At 41.4% G+C, this 24,247-nt stretch overlaps 1 pseudogene; it reads right to left on the reverse strand.

The window, feature by feature from the left end:
* Positions 1–20,137: 20,137 nt before the first annotated feature.
* On the reverse strand, positions 20,138–22,483 carry LOC143439544 (igE-binding protein pseudogene; annotated as a pseudogene).
* Positions 22,484–24,247: the final 1,764 nt, after the last annotated feature.

The following is a 24,247-nucleotide window of genomic DNA, read 5'->3' on the forward strand; positions in this document are numbered from 1 at the left end:
ATACATCCTTCTGTACTTATATACTTATATTTCCCCTTTGCTCTTTCCTATTTTCTGAATAATAAAAGGTTGCTGAACCCGAGGCTGGTTGTCATCACCATTATGAAGTGATCTGTGGTCTTCTACCATTGAAAAGGGCTCTGTGGTTCAGGTTCTCAGAAAGTCCCACAACAGTCACGTTCCATGCTGGAACAGCTTTAACAAGCCATGGGCCTGAAGGTGATTCATGAGTTAATTTTCAAAGCATGTTCATGGAGCTTTTATAATAAGGAGGAATAGCACATGATCTCCATAGTTAAACAACGGACCAGGGTGTTGCTCTGTGGACTTTAAGGTGTGATCTATTACATGACCTCAAAGGGAACAGGCTTAGCAAGAAATGAGTGGAAAGACACTCTCTTTCTATTCTTTCCCCAGATTCATATGGCCTCTGCTTACCTGATTCCTGCCTAGACTCTTCCTCCCTCTGATAATAGCAGCTAGGCTCCTAGCTATCACTATGGTAAATACAAGTTATCAAAATAATAATTTGCATGGTGGCAGAATCTCAAGAGATTCATGTATAAACAGAAGACATGACTACTCCATGCTACATGTAAGGGGGAGGTCTTGTGGCTCTCAGAAGCTTAAGTGAGGATTTCCTTGCAATGAGTAGAATTTCCCTTCTGTCCCTTGTCACAAGTTTAAAAACCTCACAGCTTGTCAAGGGAGCAAATATGGAAACAAAACATGGGACAGAAACTGAAGGAGGGGCCATCAGGAGACCATTCCAGCTGGGTATTCATCCCATGTACAGCCACCTAAGCTAAACACTGTTGTGGATGGCTGGAAGTGCATGCTGTCAGGAACATGATATAGCTGTCTCCTTAGAGGTCTGCCAAAGACTAGAGAGAGGACTGAAGGAGCAGAAAGGGTTTGTGACCCCAGGAGGAAAGCAACAATACCAAACAACCAGAGCCCCCCAGGGTCTAAACAATCAGCCTGGGAGCACATAGGGAGGGACCAAAGACTCCAGTGGTATATGTAGGGGAGGATGGCCTTGTTGGGCATAGGTGGGAGAGGAGTTTCTTGGTCCCATAAAAAAAATAAACACAGGGTGTGGGGAGGGGATGTGAGGGTGGGGAGGGGATAGTGGGGGGTAGGTGCGGTCACTGCCTCATAGAAGCATGAGGAGGGGGATGGGATAGGAGGTTTCTGGGTGGTGGGAGGAAGTGGGGTAAGGGGATAAAATCTGAAATGTAAATATTACAACCAATTTTAAAAAGGGAAAAAAAGAAAAGTTGTTAGAACCAACATCTTTTTAAAAATGTCAGCCCTCTAGGAAAAAAAAATTTTTTTTCTTGATACTAAAACTTGTTCTGAGAATTGTATATTGCAGAATACACAGCCTTGGTGTATCTATTCATCAAGCATACTGAGCAGACCTGCCCAAACTTCCGATGTCCTGGAATTCCATCTGGATTCAGTGAAGACACAGCATCAGAGGCTTATCAACTTACTCTTCCCCCCCACCCCTCTTCTAATATCTCAACATCCATAATCAGCTTGAAGAAGTTAAAGAAGAGTCAGCGCCCCTATTCCCTGGGCTTGGGGACTAATGTGGTTAATATTGGTCTGTCTTTCTAGGGAAAAGTAATGGTTTTGTTGGAACAGGGAGGATTAGCTAGGACTTATTGCATAGCCATAACCTATTGGTAGAAATCTGTATAATTATTATCAAGATGAAGTTATAATTTCTTAAATGGTACTAAATTTACTTTGATTTCAAATTTAAGGTTTTCATTGGTACGAGCTTCTTATTAATATAAAAGTGGGATGAATATTGATACACTCATGGGCATTGTGCCTGTATAACACATTTAGGAATACAAGGCCTAGACCCAGTCCTTCTTTAACTTTTTTAACTGATTTGGGACAGTTAACCTATGAGTTAAGGGACTATAGAAAATTCATGGCTTTGAGCTTATTGTTAGGAGGTTTCCCATATTTTATTTAGAAATCGCTGAGAGGAGTTAACAGACAACAGTCCAAGTTACCTTACATGGATAGTTGGTTTTCAAAACATCAGAAGTCCATAGAATTGACAAATATTTATATATTAATGTCCATTCTGATTAGAGACCTGTCTGCTCCTGACAGCTTCCTGTCATGGATTCTAAGAAGAAATTGAGCATCCTTGGAGTTACTCCAGTTGTGTGGTGACAGCCACTAGGCAAGAATTGCCTCTTTCCATCTACAGACGAATTACTGTCCAGAAAAGGACACACTTGCAGAAGAGTCGACTGATTATATCTGCCTAGGCAGAGTAATCAGTCCTTAATAATCCTGCATCACTAAGGTCTGTCAGATGACTCTGGGCCAGAAGGCTGAAGATTTGATGCTCCAATGTTTTGGTAGTATAGGGGCTTTTCAGGTGTTCAGCGGTCTCTATAAATTGGCTAAGTTTTAGAAGCTATATTTAGTGCTTCCCATAACTTCAGTTAACTCAGTCATTCTGGATTTCTGATGGGGATGAAGACCTATAGTTTCATAGGAAATCCTGGCTATTTACTTTGAGAGAAAAGATCTGAGTAGATGGTTTTCAGCCGACATTCATTCTAAAGCCAAAAAAAAAAAAAAAAAAAAAAAAAAAAGCCATGATCAAAAGTAAGTGTTTTAGTTAGGAGAGATGACAGAGTTTCTGGTTAGTCAACAAAATGATGGACTGAGTATTAGGACTATCTTGTACCTCACTGGTACAATTAGGAATAATTATGCTCTAATTGTATTTTGAGAGAAAAGTTTTACTTTAACAGGAAGAGTGATATGTAGGAGGAGCTAAGTGGGAAGGAGTACTGAGAGGAAGAGATGGAGTAAGGAGAGAAGATGAAGGAGAGGAGAAGCTAGGTGATGAGAGAGAGAAAGAGAGAGGGGGCATGGAGGCAGATGTTCACATGTCTCCACCAGTCAAAGATAGTTTTTATATCTAGGTTGGGTATACGCTTCTGATTGAGCATTACCAAACTTATAAATCCTTTGATTAACATTTAAAAAATTGTATAAAAGCAAAAAGGATAGGAGGGCATGGGACAGGAGTTTTCCAGGGAGGGGAAAGGGGATGGCATCTGAAATGTAAATAAAATATAAAATAAAAATTTTAAAAAAAGAATTAGCAGGGTTATAAGGAAAATGAATGGCTGGGAAAAGGGAATCCCACCAGCTAAGAGACATTAGGGTGGAGGAGGAAATGAGAAGGGATAGGATTCTGGACTTTGAAATATATGAGGTACTTGAAATGCTGAGGGGGCCTGGAGACAAGCATGTGCTTTGATATGCTATATGCAGCACAGAGAGCCATTTGTGTTTTCTGCCTTTTTGAATTTAGGGAAAGAGAGTTTCCTTGGGACCTGGCCATTTAGAGGGATTGTAGGTTCCTACTTAGGTGATTTGGAAGTTAGTCATAGTCCGTACCCCTCTACACTGAAGTCATAGAGATATGACTTCATATCTCTATGGCAACAGCCAGGTACACTCCTCCCCACAGTTACCTGGCAACATCCAGATAGGCCTGGCTCACTATAAAAGGAACTGCTTGCTTCCTCCTCTCTCTCTTGATCTCCTGCTCTCTTGCCTTCTTGCTACCCCTCTGTCCCCTCACCCCTTCACCCTTCCCTTTGCCTTCTCTCCACGTTCTCTCTCGTCCTCTCTCTCTCTCTCTCTCTCTCTCTCTCTCTCTCTCTCTCTCTGTCTCTGTCTGTCTCTCTCTCTCTCTCTCTCTCTCTCTCTCTCTCTCTCTCTCTCTCTCTCCCTCTCCCTCTCTCTCTCTCTTTCTCTCTGCCCCTGGGAAACCAAGTTGATGTTTTAGCTGTGGTAGCTCCAGGCTCCTAAACAATACTATGTGTTGTATTTTATAAGAATAGATGCTCCAACGTTTTGTAGTAGAGGGAGTGTCCAGGTGTTCAGAGGTCTCTATAAATTGGCTAAGTTTTAGAAGCTACACTTTGTGCTTCCCACAATTATAGTTAACTCAGTCATTCTGGATTTCTGATGGGGTTGAAAACTTATAGCTTCATAGCCAATCCTGGCTATTTACCTTGAGAGAAAAGATTTGAGTGGATGGTCGTCAGCTGACATTCATCCTAAAACCAAGGAAAAAGCCAGGTTCAGAACTAAGTGTTTTAGTTAGGATAGATGACAGAGGTTCTGGTTAGTCAACAAAATGATGGACTGGGTATTAGAACTATCTTGTACCTCACTGGTACAAATTGGTATAATTATGCTCTAATTTTAACAGGAAGGGAGATATGTAGGAAGAGCTAAGGTGGGAGGAGTAAGGAGAGGAAGAGAAGGAGTAAGAAAAGGAGAAGAAGGAGAGGAGAAGCTAGGTGATGAAAGAGAGAAAGAGGGGGGAGACATGGAGGCAGATGTTCCTGTATCTCCACCAGTCAAAGATAGTTGATATATATAGGTTGGGTAGTGGGTTATACACCTCTGATTGAGCAATACCAAACTTATAAAGCCTTTGATTAACATTGTTAAAAAATGTATAAGTGCAAAAAGGAAAACGGGGCATGGGATAGGGGTTTTCTAAGGGGGGGAATGGGGAAAGGGGATGGCATCTGAAGTGTAAATAAAATATCCAATAAAAAAATACAGGAGAGAAGGAATATGTTTGGTGGATGTGTAGTCAGGTGTGGGGGAAAGGGATGCCTCTGTGGGCCCATGCCAAGGCATCACTTCCCCCTGAGGGATCAGCCACAATATGGCATAGTATAGAAAAGTTTATTCAAGGAATGAAGAGGGGAGCTGAAAGGGTAGTAGAGACAGAGAAAGTCAGAGAGAGAGAGCAGAGGAGTAGAGGACGGACATGAGTACATGGAGAGACAGAAGGGAGGGGAATGGAGAAAGAAGGGGTAAGGGACAGAGAAAAGAATAGGAGCAAGAAGGCAAGAAAGTGAGGAGGGGGCAAGCAGCCCCTTTTATAGTGACTCAGACACACCTGGCTGTTGCCAGGTAACTGTGGGGTGAAGCTTAGACAAAATGCCAACACTACGAGAAACATGAAGATACCTGGAAGAACAACAGAACTGTGACACTACAGACATGCTTCCTCCTGACAGATCCTGCCAGAATCTTATCTTACTTCCCTCATCCCCTCCCTTCTTCTCCATCCTTCTCTTCCTCCTAATTCATTCCACTAGAAGAACGCAAAAGGCACATCTGGAACCTAAGAAGCACAGTTACATTGTGTTCTGGGTCCCTTGGTAACATTTCTTAGGGGAGTCAGTGAGATGACAAAAAGAAACAAGACACAAAAGCAAACAAGCAGGGCATCTTCCCCGCCATTTCAAAGACTTGTTTCCCTTTCAAGGTCATTGTGTGTGTGTTGTCAGTTGCTTGCAATGTGATAGCCTCCTGCTCCCTGGTGCTTTCTTAAGTTTAAATTAGTTTTCCATCAAGAAGCTCTTGCACCTTGCCGGGGAAAGCATTGTTTTTAATACACTTGTAACTAATGTGCTGGTCCTTGGGGAGTTTCAAAGGACCTCAAAGGCAATAGTTCTCTACCCGGGAGCAAAGAAGCCATTACAGCTTGTAGCAGAAGATTTAATAGGTGTCATAATTTATCATGTAAACTGAAAAGTGTTTCTTAATTAAGTGCGTACGTTAATGAATTTTTTAATTTGATCCCTGTAAGTACCTTGCTATACTAATTGCGATATTCTACACATTAGTCATCCGCTGTTGCCCTTGGCTATTTTGTACCCTGAGAGGAAAAGAGAGCTTTTCAGTTAAAGTTCATTTAACTCTTTCCACCCAACAAATTATATTTAGTCTTACATCAGAGCTATGATTGAATTTCTCTGAACTTTTATAGGAATTGTATTATAGAAATGGACATGACTGCTTTCTGATTTAGTTAAGGGGAAGGTTTTCATTGTAGATATGAGAAAGAGAAACACCCAGAGGCATCTGGAGATGTCCAGAGCAGAGAGAGAAAGAAGTGGGCTGAATGTGAATGACCATAAGAATAGACCTGGTCTGGGCAATCTGATAGGGGAGAACAGCAGGGAACAGAGAATAGAGAGAACACAGAAGAGAGAGAGGGAGAGAGAGGAGAGAGGAGAGAAGAGAGGGGAAAGGAGGGAGGAAGGGAGGGAGGGAGGGAGAGAGAGAGAGAGAGAGAGAGAGAGAGAGAAGAAGAAGAAGAAAAGAAGAAGAAGAAGAAGAAGAAGAAGAAGAAGAAGAAGAAGAAGAAGAAGAAGGAAGAAGAAGAAGAAGAAGAAGAAAGAAGAAAGAAGAAGAAGGAAGAAGAAGGAGAAGGAGGAGGAGAAGATGAAGAAGAAGAAAGAAAAGAGAAACTATCAAGAACAGTATGTTTATCAGCAGAATGAGTAGCTAGGAAAAGGGAAGCCTGTGAGCCAGCCTATGGGGTTCAAGGCAGAGAAAATGAGAAGGCTAGGATGCTAGGATGGACTTTGAAATGTGTACCAGATGCATGTGATGCTGAGGGAGTCTAGAGGCCAGCAAGAGCTTTGTTAGGCACCACAAATTCGTCCCTTCTGCCAGTTTCAGTCTCACAAGTTCCCGAGGAATGCTGGCTTTTATCTGACTGCCAGCATTGTCCTGTAGACTAAATTGAACTCATTGGGCTGCCTTTTGGAGTTTGGGGAATTGGAGTTTCCTTTGAACAGTATGTGAAAAACAACTAAATTTTCTGGCAGTTTTCAAATAAAAGGAAACTGGGTATCTGATTAGGACTGAGTTTCTGAGTTCCTGAATTTTTCCAAAGAGTGGAAATGCTTACTAATGACAAGATGGAGAGTTGGGGATGCCATTCTTGCTTCTGTTTGCTATGCAATGTGATTAACAAATGGTCTGGATTTGAATAATACTTCCCAAACTAGAAACAATGAAGGGAAAACCTAAAATTTACTGGTAGCCACTTGCCTGAATTACTTGCCTGGTATTATATAAATAAGTATAAATGTAATGATAAACAATAAATGTAATGATATATTGTCAAGTCGGAAAGCATAATATATATCATGGCAAAGTATTACTATAACTGTAAAAGATTGTCTTCAGGGAAAAGTGTTTAGAAGCTAGACTACTCAGTCATTTGGTGGTTGTTTTCTAGTAGTTCTCAGTAACTGCTATATCTTCTCGTACTTCTGTATCACCCAACTACATTAATGCTCATAAATTATTTAAAGAGAAAGCATTCATGTAATACAGAATCACTAACAAACTATTATTCTATAAAGAAACTTTTCTTTCAGAATTTATTTCAGTAAGAAGTGTTCTTTATTCAAGCATCTATTGTGTAACTTTATGTTCAAATTTGTCTCAAATTAAGAGAAAAAAACTACAAAGTTTATTAAAGAATAATTAAGGACAAAACCCTCTAGTCCTTGGCTTTTCTATTAAGTGGACATGTCAGATTATTCATGCAATAAATCATATTAAGTTTACTCATTTAGAAACATACAATTTCCTCTTATGTGCTACCGCCAATGACTGATTTACAATATCAAATGGTATATGAAAATTTATAAATTAAGAAACAAGAAATACAATGTTTACAGGTACCAATGCCCTGCTCCTTATATAGCTACATTTTACAAAGAATTCTTACACTTGAGAGAACTTGTTTAAATGTCAGCTCTGGGATGATTAACAGTGGGGGTTTTTATAAAGATGTTTTATAAAGCTGTCAGGTACACTGTGAGTATAAGTCATCAGGAATGTCTGTTAAAATCCAGAGTTTTCTTTGTGGCAGGAGTTGGGGGAGTGGAGCTGTGCTTTCCTCTCAAGCTCCAGGCCTGTGCTGATACCACTGACTATTGAGACAGACTGAAATAGGGAGAACATATGTGTTCCCTAACTCAGCTGTCTGTTGAGTTGCGTATGAGTCAGTGGCTCTAAACACATTTTTGTGTTTTAATTAACATTTCTCTTTCAATAAAAAGAGGTAAATTTTCTGTGACCTCTTACCCAGTAAGTTAAAACTCAGATAGTTCAGTATGGTGGTGTAATGACAGGACACACTTACCGGGAGAAGGCAGTAACAATAAGTCTATAGAAATATGAGAACTTTAATGCCATTTTCATTTAATTTTAGTTCCAGTCCATTAGTTCATCTAGTGAGTACTTAATAAATATCTACCACACACTGGGTACCATTTTAGATCCACAAGCAAAGCATTTCAGTATGGTCTGTGGATATATTTAAAATAGTGACTCTGTCTATGTGCTTACTTGGAATCTTATAAGCCTGTGCTCTCAGCTTTATGTCAGAGTTGTCCTTTCTCTCCCTAGACCCTGTAAGTAGAAGTTTCCTGTGCCCCAGAGTCTTCACATTGTTGCTTCTCCCCATAGCTGAAATCTGAAATCACATGACAACTCCTGAAGATTCTTCTACCTTTTCTATCTAGTCAGTGTTTCGTGATATTGCAATTTTGGCTGAGGTGAACTTAGTTACTTATTTATGCATCTTTTTCAGTAACCTACCCAATAAGTCTATGACACTTAAGGATAACAAGTGTCTGCATTTTTTAACATACCATTATTCCTTAAGAATAACATTGGAAGAGTTGGAAGAGTATTTTTCTTAATCTAAATACCAATTCTATCAAAATTTTCATTTATATAAAGTTGTAAAAACTTCAAAAAAAGACAAGTTCAACAGAGTATTGTTTCTTTTCATAAATTGACCTGTAAATTTAGTAACAATTCACTGTCTCATCTAGTAATACATTACGATTAGAGCCACATACAAGCGGTATTTATATTAAGTCAGCTCTGTATATTCTTTGTTTAAATGGCTTCTGTAATACTTTTCTAAATGTTTCTTTTTTGGTCATCCTGATAAGCCTTTAGAAACAGTGATCACAGGAATGTTCACGTAATTGGGTTTAATGCCTTGCTTTTTCTTTGACTATTTGTGTTTATTGTATTGGTTGTTTCTTGACTATTTGCATCTATTGTATTGCTAGACCCTCAACCTAGAACTAACCTTAATACATGCATGTAATCAAAATGGTATAAAAGCATAAAGGAGGGGGGGATGAGATAGGGGGTTCTAGGGAGGAGAAATGGGGAAAGGGGATGACATTTGTATTGTAAATAAATGAAATATCCAATAAAAGAAAGGAAATCATAGCATAATACAACAAAGAGGTAAGATTAGTTTTCCTTACACTAAAAAAAATCATTAGATATGGTATAGGGAAATTAATAAAAGAAGGAAAGGAGAGAGAAGAAAGGGAACGTAAAACAATCTCATTTTTTTTCAAATGTCAAGTATGGAAAAGATTATGTACTATCTCAATAATTTCAGACAACACAGTCCAGCCTAAGTTGCCTCAGGAAGTTTGTCCACTGTTATACATATGTTAAAAACATTTTCAGAATCATCTTATGATATTAAGTCATGTATTTAGACATTTATTAGTCTTTCTAGAATTAAAGCTATTGGTTTGATAATTAACTGGACTAACCAGTCTCCACATTATAATTAAGGGTAGACTATGTGGAAGCTGGATTCCTAATTCACTCATACAGTCACCTAATTGGAATCTATATCTCAAGTCTTTACCACAACGCTCCAGAAATTATTGGTGTAATTATTGATCAAACTAACAAGACTCAGAAGCAAATCAGCCAGCACACTCAGAGAAGCTGAAAACTCCATTACCAGCACCTTCCCACAGTGCTCTGAATAGATTATTGATTTGTTCTAGCTGGAGGTCCTCCTGACGAGCTTGTGCATGCAATTAAGTGGATCACATGGGACATGCTAAATACCCAAAAAATCTTCTTAGACTGGAAAAGCTTGGAGCACAGTGCTGAATCTCTTATACTACTCTAAAGCAGACCTGTGGAATCAATAGCAACTGTACCTTATCCTGTACTCAACTGGGGAGAAGTTTCACTTTGCAAAAGTTCAACCATTCTGACCCTGCGTATCCAGAAAGATAATGATATCACCTGTTATACCAAATAATAATAATAATCTAAAAGTATGGACCAATGAAATTTATACTTTTGTTTCTATTCCAAAATACCAAAAATCATTGTCTGAAACAACAAAGAGGTAAAATTATTTTTCCATACACTAAAAAATAAATCATTAGATATGGTATAGGGAAAAATTAGTAGAAGAAGAAAAGGAAAGAGGATAAAGGGAACGTAAAACAATCTTGTCATTTTTTTTCAAATGTCAACTAGGTATCTAGATGTTTGATATACAATATAGTACTTCCTGGAAAACAATTTTCCCTCTGCTTTCTAAGTAGTTTAATGAGTCCTCTTTTTTTATTTTTACAAATAACCACAATCCATTTCTCAGTAATGTAAGGTATTATTGACACTAAACAATAGTGTAGACCATTTTGAATAAGGATTCTCATATTATGTAGCCCAAAGTTCTGTATCAACACACTCTAATCTGAACATACAAGCAAATCACAAGTAATATCAAAGCACTGGATTGACTTGTGTTATTAAAATTAAACATTAACACAGACTACAGTAATGTGAGGTCTTCAAAGCACCTGTTAAACATTATGGAAAAATCAGAGAATTATGTGATGAAATCTTTATTGACCCCAATAAGTAGATCTTCAGAAAGCTCTGTAGAAGCTAAGAATAGTGGCACATGCCTTTAACTCCAGGAAATATATGCAGGTTAATTTCTTTGAGTTAAAAACCAGTCTAGTTCAAGGTACATGCTATCTAGGAATGAATAGAGAGGCTCTGTCTTAAAATGAATGAATGAATGAATGAATGAATGAATGAATTCCATAAAAACAGTTAAGATTTTCAACATCTTCAAACACAGTAATGGTACATGCTATCTAGGGATGCATAGAGAGACCCTGTCTTACAATGAATAAATGAATGAATGAATGAATTCCATAGAAACAGTTATGATTTTTCAACATCTTTAGACACAGAAATGGTATCTAGGAATATCCTGAGGTGCTTTTGTTATGATTTCATGTAGTATAAAAAGAAAACCATCAACTTTGTATGTAACAAATAGTGGTCATCGGCAGCATATTAGAGTATGTCTACTCTTGTAAACTGTTGAAAGGGTAAGCAAGCTGTAGCTAACATAAAGCTTCATAAGCCCTGGAGAAACTCTACAACTTCTTTTTTGTTTGTTTTACTGTGGTTCTAAGGGAAACGGTGTGACATGTGATTTAAAATACAACAAGACATTAAAATAATGAATAAATAGTAAGGCAACTACTGCAATAGAAAAAGGTAGGACTGGGGAAGAAACCAACTATGTTCTAGATGTCTAAGGCTGTGTGGTCTTTTCCCTGCAATGAGACCACAAATGAATCAAATAAGTTAGCTGTGAGTAATGCCCTCCTCATAAGACTGTAAGATCATGAAAAAGCCTTGGGTTCTTCTCTTATCCACTCTGAAAACATTTGATATTGCTTTAGTTACCTTTAGTATATTACATGGACTATGTATATATGAATTATTATGTGGATGTCATATTGTAGTATCAGGAACCAGAATAGAAGTTAAGAACAATAGGCTCTTCTTAAATTAGCTTTGTATATTCACACATGCACACAAGTGAACACACACACAAAATGAAAATGTAGAAAACACTAGGAAGCAAAGGGAAGGCACTTCCGCTCACATTGGTCCATCACTGAAAGGGGAGGAAAATCGTAAGCTTACTCACCACTACAGTTAAGGGATGATTTTCATATAAAATTAAATGATGTTCGAGCAAATAATTTTTAATGGTAGATAGTCTTTTATATTAGTGAAAGTAAATGAATCACAAACAACAAATTAACGTTTTTAAATTAACGTTTTTAAATTAACCACTGTTTAGCCCTTAGACTTAATAAGGCATTATGTAGTCTTTTGTGAAAATATAAACAAGCAATAAAAAAATCACTTAAAATCAGCACATTGGCAAAGAAGCCTCTGTTGTCAGTAGTAACTTAGTAGGAAAGGTGTTTTACAGCAGTTAGAGCAGGAAACAGGGAGAGGGCTAAGAAGGAGGAGGAGGAAGAGGAGGAGAAGAAAAAAAGAAGAAAAATGAGAAGAAGGAGGAGGAAGAGGAGGAGGAACCACCACAACAAGTGAAGCTATAAACCTTCAAACCCTGCCCTTAGTGACACGTTTACTCCAGGAAGACCTCTCCTACAGGTTCCATAAATTTCCCATATAGCAGCACCATCTGTGGAACACACGATCAAACATGACAGCCTATGGGGACCATTCTCATTTAAATACAGTGCATATCTACTTCCATCTACAAAGATTAGTGAACACTAGTGTTCCCATGGAATTGACAACTGCTGCATTTGAAAGAAATACATTCAGAGTCCTTTTTTCATTAGCCAAAATAAACTCCTGTTAAAGTTGCACATGGTCATGGAACTTCTTTCAATTAATGTTCTGGGAATGTGACAAAATGAGACTGGAATGTAGTTTGGACAGTGACAGTTCTCCAGGAGAGAGAAAACAGCTATCTCATGATTACAAACACTGAGCCTCAAAATCTGCAAAACTGGCTAGTTGAGAGCTGAGGCAACAATTCCAGTCTCAAAATTGTGTGCTTCCAAATCCAACTCAGGTGGCCTTGAGACCTCAGAAGAGCTGATGTTTCAGTTCAAGTTAGAAGACAGAAAAATAAGTAGCTCAGTAAGTAAGTAAGTAAGTAAGTAAGTAAGGATCCAAGAGAGTTGGAGGTTTTGTTCTATTCACGAAGATTGCTTTACTTCAAGCAGATTAATTTTAAGGGATAAACTAATCTTATCTCAAAACATCCTTGGTTAAATCCAGAATGACCCTGACCAAGTAAGTGTCTAGTACTCCATGACCAATCAGAATGATAGTAAATTAACCATCTCAGATCTTATCAAGAAAGCTGGTTTGATTTTACTTTCACAAAATATGTGTGAAAAAATCAGAACAATCCTCTTCACTCCTGACTGACATTTTCAAATTTCAAAGCTACAACAAAAGTATTGACTGGGCCGTTAACAAAAAGCTGTGAGAATGAATGACATGAATACTTATATAAGCAATGTAGGCCAATGCCTATCAAGAAATCCTTTTCTCTGTTGTCGGTAATAGAAAACTCATTGCAGCCTATACTAATTGTCTCTCTGCTGCAGCTTGCCTTAAGCTAGAGCCACTGTGATTAAAATCCCTTAAATCCATCGATACACTCCAATATCTCCTATACAATACCATTCCTCCTAACACATTGTTTTCACAATCCATGTTCATTCCTGGGGTCTGCTGGAGGAGACTGCATATAGTCTCTAAAATCCAAGCAAACAATTCTTAATCCATAGTTCCTAGTCTACTCACCCTCTCTGGGACGTTAAGATGAGATTAAACATTGCATCATATTTGCTGTGGAGACAAGTTAAGCCCAGGTGACAAAGTCATATCAACAGATGAATGCTACTGTAGACAAAGCCACTAGAAATCATCTCCCCAGGGTTTGCTACAAATTCTCACAGAAGTAAGAGCTTCCATTTGCTTACTATACAAATCAAGGCTCCATAGGTCATCTTTCCTAGTTCTTACCAACTCTCCCTTTCAAGCGTTATGCTGTAGAAATGACTGAAAGCTCCCCTCCATGACCAAGGATTGAGAAAATTATCTAATCCCTGATCACCTACAGCAATTACTTTCTGCACTCAAGTTTTGCTTTTTTCTTACCTTCTCTATTAGGGAGCAGAAGAGAGCCATCAGTTCCACTCCCATTGACATTTTGTTTCCCATGGCCACTATTATTATACTTGACAAATTGTACTTTTCCTTAACTTAGGCTAAATCACATTATTATTATGAAGCCAGGACAAATGTACCTATATATATCTTTTGCCATTCTTTGTTTCTTGGCAACCTGATTACTGCTCTATTAATAGTAAAAGAAGGAAGAGGAGGAGGACGCAGAAGAGGAAGATGAGGAAGAGGAAAAGGAGGAAAGTTAGTAGCAAGTTTAGATAACTATGCATATCTATATTCTTATAATTTAATTAAAGAGAACAAAGTATTAACTACCAAAGAAACACTAGGGCTGTGTACAGATGCATAATTAGGTATAATGCCCTTGCTCCACTTCTCAACAACCAAAGGCCAAAGTCTCCTTTAACTCCTAAGAGTTTAGTACCCCCTGTGGATCCTGCACACCCGAAGTCTCTGCATGGTGATTAACAGATTCCGTGCAGTGCTGGGCCTGAATCCAATAATTCTCTTCTTGAAAATTGCTGAGCCTTGATGCATCGGCACAGCACAGAACAGAACCTGCCACTGGGGCTTGGTCCTCATTACAGCCCAGAAACTTCAGGAGATTGTTTCCATGGCTGGGGCATCTTCCTTGAGGGTGGCTAATTAGTATTTCCCCAGGGTTTCTGATTTGTGAATACATAAGGGCCTCATCACCAACTAACTATGTAGGGAGTGTATCTAAGCAATTCCACCAAGTCAACTGACAACAGCTTGAAGCAATATTAGCCCTGTTACACGAAGACAAGTGCTCTCCACCCAATGACACTGCAGACTGGCACCACTCAATAAATCACAGCAGCATCCTTGAAAGCTGAGCATCAGTTCTAAGCCATTAATTTTAGCAAGGTGTTGTGACAGGATGTTTTGAGAGCGTGAAGGAATACATCCAAAGCGTGCTTTCTTGAACTAAATTATAAACAGCAAATTCTTCTAAATCACCATCTTTGCAAACCCATTAAGTCCTACAATTATCAAATAAATCTCCTGACATCCTGACTGAATCTTTTTGCTCAGGAAATAATGATGTGGTATTGACACCTATCCAGCCTCCAACTTTAAAGAATTATCAGACGCTTCAAAAGCAGGTTTCTGCAATATCTGAGTAAAACTAAGTATAGAAACGAATTCCCTTTATTAGCAAAATAATAATGATGATGATGATGATATCCAAATTGCCACATGAAGACCAAACCAATTCACCTAAAAAATTGAAAAAGAAATATAAAATGAAATTATCAAAGTTGAAAAGGGAAAGAGCAGTGTCACAAAGCAGCACCATATAGTAATCTAATATTTATTGTGTTTTATAAAAAGAAAGAGAAAGATATGTTGGGTGGAGGCAAGGTACGGTGTGGGGGGGAAGAGGGTGCCTCTATGGACCCATACTGAGGCATCCCTTTGCCCTGAGGGACCAGCCACACATGGATAGTATAGTATAGAATAGAAAATAGAGTTTATTTAGGACATGTCCCGCGCTACCTCCCGCCAGCAGGAAAGACGTGGTACACGCAGGATCCTTCTGCAGTAAAGCTTTAATGCGTCTTGAGAGGGAGAGCATAAGCCTACAAGTGAAGAGGACCCCGAGGGGTGAAATCAGAGCCCTTATATAGGAAACTGCTCCCCGCCTAGGACGTGGCACCCAATGGTTGGCTGCAGCCTGTCGGCTGATCCTGCGTCAGGGGTGAGGCAGAGCACAAGGAATGAAAGACACCCCAGCACATGTGCAAACCACTTGTTTGCCAGTTGGAACAACGGATGTCAGCGCCATCTTGTAATGGCGAATGTGAGGGCAGCTCCTCACATCTCCCCCTTTTTCTTTTAATTAGCAGGCAATAGACAACCCAATGTTGAGTGTGGTCAAATCCCCAGTAAGCAAGTTAGAGAAGGGCAAGATCACCCTATCGCGTGCTACGGGCAACACCCCAGTGATGTGCAAGGGCTGATCTAGCCTACAGACCTCTCTGTGCCGTTTTTCCTGGGGGAAGGTTATTTAGGCACTCAACCTTCATGCAAGATGACATATCTCCCCAGAATAGGCCCAATTTACACCGCAGGGCCATTCCACTGTAGTGCTTAGCCATGCAACTCTCCTGGGCTGCTGAAGCACGCTCTCTCTACCCAGTGCAGTGAGGGCAGCCTCTTGGGGTGCAAGAGCTGAGCGGCCAGCGATCTATTGCCTAAGCATAGAGAGCCAAATATCGGGGGAGGCACCTTCTTCTAGTGCCGAGAGTGCCTGGGTGATAACCACCTTGCCTCTTTTCATTTGTGCCTTAAGCTTGCAAACCAACCAGAGGAGTAACACACCCCCACAGCAGAGTGCAGCTCCGAACAGGCCAACTCCCACCCACTCTTTGAAGAAGGAGACGGCTGAATGGATCCATGACGACAATCCCTCGGTCAAGAATAAATCAAGGCAGGTCGAATTCACTTCAATTATGGCAAAGCGCAATTGACGAAGCGTTTCTTCGAATTCTAGGGTCCAATTCTGCAATAAAAACTGAGAAAAAACTTTTGACAAATTAGAGGTGCGGGTATAATTATCATAAGGTATGGATGTTATACATAACCCAGGCATCTTCTGTTCGCATCCCAATTGAGCCAACTGCCATAAAATATCAATTTGCTCTTGAACCAGGTCAATCCTCTGATTCACTAGCATCAATCCCCCCATGATTTGCGAATTGTCGGAGGCTTGTACATCCAATGCTGGAGTGACTGATGCAGACAGTTGGTTTATAGAATCTGCCGCCTGCACCGAGGAGGATAATGCAAGGGCAGAGGCCGTAACCGATCCTATTACAGCGGCCCCTGCAATAATGCCCACTATAATGGCAGAAATTCCAAAATCTCTCCTAATTCTAAAATGGGCTAAAGTGTTGGGTGCCTCTACTGGCACAGGAACAAATCTCGGCAAGCGGGTAACCATGGCAAAAGGGAACATTGTAGCATTCCAGCAGAGAACAAAAAAGCAGGTATTAGGTGTGCATGTCAAGGTCTCATTCCAGATAGAACTATCATTGCTCACTATCCAAACAAAAGGTGGCCATACACAGACGGGGTAGGTCCAAATGTGATGCTCTTAAACTCAGTATACTTGGTGTTAGCAGATTGCCAACTAAAGCTACCCCCTGATTTTCCTTTACCAAGGGAGCCACCAAGGGTACCCCTCCAGTCAAACGACAATTGTCCCTTAGCGGTGGCCCCCTTCCCTAGCATAACAAGGGGTGGCAGATCGGTGCAACTTCCGTTGACCCCACAAAGGAGCCATTGGTCAAACGGATTCGCATCTGCCTTTCTCGGATTCATGTATGTGAAATTAAATCCCATAAAGGTATCATTATAATATGTGCTAATATCTGGGGAGAAAGTAAAATATAAAACATAAACTTCCTAACAGGCAGTAGCTGTTATTGGTGGGCACGCTCTGAATCTGATCATCATAAGGTATATAGGCCAAGCCCAAAGACTTATTGGTCACTGGCATGGGAATTGGGAAGGTTGTCATAATCCCCCACCATGGTGTCCCTGTTACCATCCTCAGACTTATCAACATCTTCATCATGATGATCAACTGTAGACCTTGGCAGCATCGGTTTTTCATGTTCAAAGATCTTGTGGGTCAGTCTCTCTGGTACCCAGAGGGGATTCTCGTCCTCCTGTGGGAAGACACAAACAGCTCCCCTGGATCTTATTAAAATAGGATCCGGGCCTTTCCATTTTCCTGTTAGCACATCTTTCCATTTTACCATTTCTTTTGGCCTGTCAGGCTCTACACAATGACGCTCAGCCGCAGTGTGGCCTTGAGCATCAAGATTCAAAAAATTAAGGGTAAAGAGTGCCATGGAAACAGCTACTCTTGGTACTGGGGGGAGATCCTCCTCGACTTCCCCTTTCTGTTTTATTAAATATGATTTAAGCGTGCGATGGGCACGTTCTACAATGCCTTGTCCTTGAGGGTTGTATGGAAGTCCAGTCAAGTGAGTTACTGCCATTTGGTGACAGAACTGTTGAAATTTTTGAGAGGTATAAGCTGGTCCATTGTCTGTTTTGAGGAGTTTGGGTTTCCCCCAGGCACTCCATGCTTCCAGACAATGTTGGATCAAATGTGAGGCCTTTTCACCTGTTAGAGGTGTGGCAACAATGATACCAGAACATGTATCAATAGAGACATGTAAGTATTGAAGCCTTCCAAAGGAAGGGACATGAGTAACATCCATCTGCCAGACCTGTAAAGGCCTTATGCCACGTGGGTTTATTCCCACATGAGGAGCAGGCAAGAATTCACAGCAATTTTGGCATTGAGTAACAATCTCCCTGGCTTCTTTTCTGGTAAGGGAGAAACGGTGACGCAAGGTCTCCGCCGTCACATGAAAATGTTTGTGGAACTCCCTTGCTGCTTCTGTTTGAGATGATAACGCAACGGCCACGAGCTTGGTAGCTTTATCTGCTAGCTCATTTCCCAAAGTCATAGGGCCAGGGAGTTCTGAATGGGCTCTGATATGAGTAATATACATAGGAGATTTTCTATTCAACAAAGCAAGCTGTATTTGTTGAAAGGTGCCATGAACTCTGCTGGAGGGCTTTATGATTCCAGCCACTTCAAGAAGGTTAATTGCGTTAACCACGTAAAAGGAATCTGACACAATGTTAAGAGGCCCTGAAAAGGTTTTAAGGACCTCCAGTACCACCAAACATTCTACAAGTTGAGGTGATGTTTCACTGAACTGTTTTGACACCACTTTATTATTTACTACATAAGCACCTATACCAGTCTTTGACCCATCTGTATATAGAACAATCCCATCCTTAAGAGGTTGCCTAGCTGTAATTTGTGGAAATACTATAGCCTGATTCAAGGCAAATTGTAAAACAGGATGTTTAGGATAATGATTATCAATCTGTCCTGAAAAGGAGGTAACCCAAACTGCCCAATCATTAGAGGTGGCCGCCAGAACTTGTACTTGCGCAGCAGTATAAGGTGTAATGAGAGAGTTAGGCTCTCGTCCAAAATGAGTAATGGCCACCTTTATTCCATGAAGCGCAACCTGGGCAATTGCATTGGGATACCAGTCTATAATTTTGGCAGGAGAGGCGTTCGGATGAACCCATAATAAGGGCCCTTTCTGCCACAACACAGCAGTTGGCAGCCGAATGGTTTTCATAACACACAGGATAAAAGGTTGTGATTCAACAATGCGCTGCAGCTGAGCTCTTTGCAAGGCATCCTCTACCTTCTTTAAGGCCTGACTTGCGGCAGGAGTAAGGGCCCTAGGAGAGGAGATATGGGGGTCTCCTTCTAAGACATCAAATAAAGGTTTCAACTCAGGTGAAGAAAATTTCAAAAAGGGTCTGAGCCAATTTATATCTCCCAATAATTTCTGAAAATCATCAAGGGTGTGCAGATGGTCTCTACGGATTTCCAATCTTTGGGGAATTATATTGGTAGGAGAAATAACAGTCCCCAAGAAGGTGCCCACCTCAGAGATCTGAACCTTCTCCACTGCTATTTGTAACCCCCATTGTGCCAAAGTTTGTATCAAACAGGAGTGGGCTTCTTGTAATATTTTTAACTCTTTATGTGACAAAAGTATGTCATCCATATAATGTATGACAAGTAAGGTGGGAAACCATTGTCTTAGCGGTCCCAAGGCTGTTTGAACAAAAATTTGACACATGGTGGGGCTATTGGCCATGCCCTGGGGTAAGACTTTCCATTGATACCTCTTGTCTGGTTCCATATGATTAACGGAAGGAACAGTAAAAGCAAATCTAGGCCTATCTTTAGGGCACAAGGGCATGGAGAAAAAGCAATCTTTAATATCTATAATGAGGAGCTTCCAGCCACAAGGGAGAGCAGAGAGCACAGGAAGGCCCCTCTGGACTGGGCCCAACAATTTCATCTGTTCATTAATTGCTCTGAGGTCATGGAGTAATCTCCATTTTCCCGACTTCTTTTTGATCACAAAGATGGGAGTATTCCAAGGTGAGGTAGAAGACTCAATATGATCGAGCTTTAACTGTTCCCCCACCAATCTTGTTACAGCTTCTAATTTTTCAGAGGATAAAGGCCATTAGGGAACCCACACCGGGTCCTCTGTTTTCCATGGTATAGGCTGTACTACCCCAACAGCCCCTAGGAAAAACCCAACCATTTTCTATCTTGTTTTCTACTAGGGGATATAGGCTCCACCCTGCCCTGTTCCAACTTTTCCAGTCCTTTTCCTTCCCTGTAGTCCATCTTAATCATCATATCTCTTGCCTGGGCTGAATATGGTTTTGTAAGAATAGTTTCATTTGACAGGGTGAGACCCATACCCTGCAAGACATCTCTTCCCCAGAGGTTAACAGGGAGAGGAAGAACATAAGGTATAAATTTTCCCTGCTGTCCTTCGGGGGATTCCCAGGTCAAGGTTGTGGAGCTGATGGTGGGGCAAGACTGATATCCTAGGCCTTGTAACGAATGTGATGACTCAATGGTGGGGCATGCTTTGGGACACCAGTGTGAGGAGATGATACTCTTATCAGCCCTGGTATCTAGAATACCCTCAAAATCTTTTCCTTTTACTTTTAAACGCAGTTTAGGCCTTTCATTCAAGGGAATCATTAAGTAAGCTAGATCACTGCCTGAGGAGCCTATCTGTTCTGTTCCTACTCTATTGACCTCTCCCACTTCAGGGAGGAGTAGCAACTGGGCTATTCGATCTCCCTTTGTAATAGAAAAAAACTCCTCTAAGGCTAGAACATAAGACTTGTATTTCAGGAGAATGCTGGCCATCCACTACCCCGGGGTACACTATTAAACCTTGCAGGGTGAGTGATCCTCGGCCGAGGATAAGGCCCATGATTCCGGGAAGCAAGGGTGTTATAGGCTCCACCGGAATTGGCTGAATATTCATTTGTGGCATTATTAAGAAGTTGGAGGCGGCACGCAAGTCCCCCCTTGTGGGTCTTCCTGGGTTATTTCCTGATTTCTCTTTCTGTTGGCTTCCTGGGTTCTGACTAGTCGGTTCCCATATCTTTGAGGGCCCTGGGACCGGGAGCCCGATGTCCCGTTTTTTGGCATCTCGTCTGACTGACTATCCAGCGGGGGGAGGAGTCTGCCCCTAATATCTCTTACTGAACGGCATTCACTAGCTTTATGATATCCCTTGCCGCATCTGTCACAAAGAGTGGGAGTCTCTACCTTTCTATTCAAATTTGTACAATCCTTTTTAAAATGACCAGGCTTCCCACAATTATAGCAGACCTTTGGACCAGGTCTCATTGGGGGGCGCCTCTGTGATTGAAGAATAGCAGCCGCCAACCCGGCATTAGTAAGGGGCCCTCCGAGCTCTCAGCAGACCCTAAGCCAATCTTGTAAGCCCTTGTTTTTACGTGGAGCAATGGCTGCTCGGCACTCCTGAGTGGCTTGTTCAAAAATTATCTGTTGGATTAGAGGCTCGACTGGACCTACGTCTCCGAAAATATGCCCAGCTGCCTCTGTCATTCTGGTCACAAAATCTGAAAAGGACTCTTGGGGTTCTTGAATTATCTTTGTGAGTTGTCCATTCGCTTCCCCTTTTCGGGAAAGTGCCTTCCATGCCCTAATGGCCGTGGCAGAGACCCGGGTACAAGCTCCCCAATGATAGTTAGCTTGATCAGCAGTATAAGCCCCTTGACCTGTTAACAGGTCTAAGGTCCAATCTCTCTGTTCCGGGGTCAAGGCAGTAGCGTTGACCCGGGCTTGCGCTTGTGCGGCCTCATACCACAGTGCTTTCCATTCCATATATTGGCCCATATTAGGGAGGGCGGCTTTTGCAATCATTTGCCAATCAGCTGGTGTTAATGCTGAATTGGCGAGTCTATCAAGCTGTACCAGGGTAAAATTAGCATTGGTCCCATACTTGCGAACAGATTCGGCCAGTTCCTTAAGCTGGTTGAAATCTACTGGCGCATGAATTCGCCCTCCATTTTCTGTTTCAAAAACAGGGAATACAGTCCTGATCTTTCTCCTCACCTTTTCTGGTACAAGTGAGTAACCTGATGGAGGATGCGCCTCATAAGGCGGAGGTGCAGAGGGCACCGTCTTTTGAGGAGGAATTCTAGGTAATTTTTTATATTTTTTGTTATCATCTGGGTGCTATCTCTCTGCTTCATATCTAGCTGCTTCTTCATCTAACTCAGCCTCCTCCTCCGAGTTAAGAGTATTCTTATCAGAGGTGTCATCATCACCGGAGCTTTCCGAACTGTCGCGGGTCAGTGCCTCCAGCTCCAAAGAGGGGTAGAGCCCACCCTTTCTCTCCTTACGAGGGATACTGGACTCCATTGGGGGTTTCTCTCCTGTCTTAGGAGGGTGCCTATCCTTTTTTGGGACGTTCTTTTTCTTGTGTGCGCCCAACCTCTCACTCTGTTCGGTTTCTGACATGCTGTCCTGAACTCCTTCGAGAGTAACCTGCCCTTCACTTACTGCTTCCTTACAGTTTTCATCTTCTAAACAGTTTTTAATAAGCTTCCATATGGCCTTAGTACCCAGTTTCAAGTCCTTGTCTGCGTGATGGCAATCAAGATCTTTTCCCAATTTATTCCAAGAAGCGAGAGTCAGGGAACCCGAGCAAGCGTACCAGGGAGCAACCCGGTCCACTTCTTTCACGAAACTCAACGTTTTCTGTCCAATTTTAATGTCACGTTGTTTTAGAACGGCCTCCAGTGTGGTGATTACTGACTGTGAGGAACCCATGGCGGGCGCAGCTTATCTACATCCGGCTTACCACCGCCAAGAAAACGAAAGTAAGATGTTCCGCGCCGGCAGCTTATTTACGTCCGTCTTACTGGCAGCGAAGATGGGGAGTCTACACGCCACTCTTTTATCTACAAGAGATTCACGGCGAGATCTCGGAGGTGTCGCCGCTCATGTACCTCGGACTGACAAACACCAACCGAATTAACAAACGCCACTGCAGAAACAAGCGATCAAGAGAACTAGGACAAGGACCATGAAAATCACAATGAAGATCAGGCCAAAAATGTCAGGGGCAGACATACCTCTCCGAACGTACCTTTCTGCAGTTCTGAATCCTCCTCTGAATCGAGGGGTCCTCTGAGGTGCTGACGATGATAAGGTCGAGGTTTCCGGGTTTCGGCACCAGATGTCCCGCGCTACCTCCGCCAGCAGGAAAGACGCGGTACACGCAGGATCCTTCTGCAGTAAAGCTTTAATGCGTCTTGAGAGGGAGAGCATAAGCTTACAAGTGAAGAGGACCCCGAGGGGCGAAATCCCAGCCCTTATATAGGAAACTGCTCCCCGCCTAGGACGTGGCACCCATTGGCTGGCTGCAGCCCATCTGCCGATCCTGCGTCAGGGGTGAGGCAGAGCACAAGGAATGAAAGACACCCCAGCACATGTGCAAACCACTTGTTTGCCAGTTGGAACAACGGATGTCAGCGCCATCTTGTAATGGCGAATGTGAGGGTGGCTCCTCACAAGGACATGGGGAGGAGAGTTGAGGGAGTAGAGACAGAGTAAGGCATAGAGAGGTGGGGGAGGAGTAGAGACCGGTCATGAGCACATGGGAGAGAGAGGGAAGGTAAGAGGGAGGGGGAGGGAGGGAGAGGCAAGAGCAAGAGGGCAAGAGAGAGGAGGGGGCAAGCAGCCTCTTTTATAATAAGTCAGACACACCTGGCTATTGCCAGGTAACTGGGGTGGAGCCTATACTAAATGGCAGCAATATTTAAGTAGCATTTTGGTGTTGTTCTAGGAGCACTACACCTTATTGCAGCCAGGCGTTCTGGCAGGCACTGGATGTTAAATATTTTCAGAAATACTGTAAAACAGATGTGCTTTTCCAGGAGGTCATGCTACAATATTCTATTTTTAAGCCTTTAAGATGTCTAAAAATGTTTTAAATTTAGCTATTTTTAAGTTCTCTCTCTTTCTCATGTGTGTGTGTGTGTGTGTGCGCGCGTGTGCGTGTGCGTGTGCGTGTGTGTGTGTGTGTGTGTGTGTGTGTGTGTGCCACATGTATACAGGTGTTTTGGAAAGCTAGAAGTTGTCAGATACCTTGGAGCTGGACTTACATGTATTTGGAAACACCTGATGTAGTTGCTAGACACTGAACTCAGGTCTCCTGGAAGAGTGGTACATGCTTGTAACCACTGAGCTATCTTTCCAGCTGAATGCAAAAAAAAAAAAAAAAAAAAAAAAAATGATGGGAAACAACAGAAGATTTCTAAAGAAACCAGAGAAAGAGGGTACAAGTCTATCAACCTACACTATTCCCTAATGAAGTAGAGTTAAAATACCAAACAAGAAACTACTGGACATAAAAAATAAATATTGTTTTATTTTAAACATTTTTTCAAAGACATTTATTTAATGAAGAAAAGTTTAAACTAAAACATACTCCAATTGTGAAATTAGTATCCACATACCTTTTGATCCTCGACTTCATGACTGTTTGGACAGTTTCAACACAATTGCTTATATTCTTGTAACCTCTCCAAA

This window comes from Arvicanthis niloticus, chromosome 27 (assembly GCF_011762505.2).
Source record: "Arvicanthis niloticus isolate mArvNil1 chromosome 27, mArvNil1.pat.X, whole genome shotgun sequence".
Classification (NCBI taxonomy): domain Eukaryota; kingdom Metazoa; phylum Chordata; class Mammalia; order Rodentia; family Muridae; genus Arvicanthis; species Arvicanthis niloticus.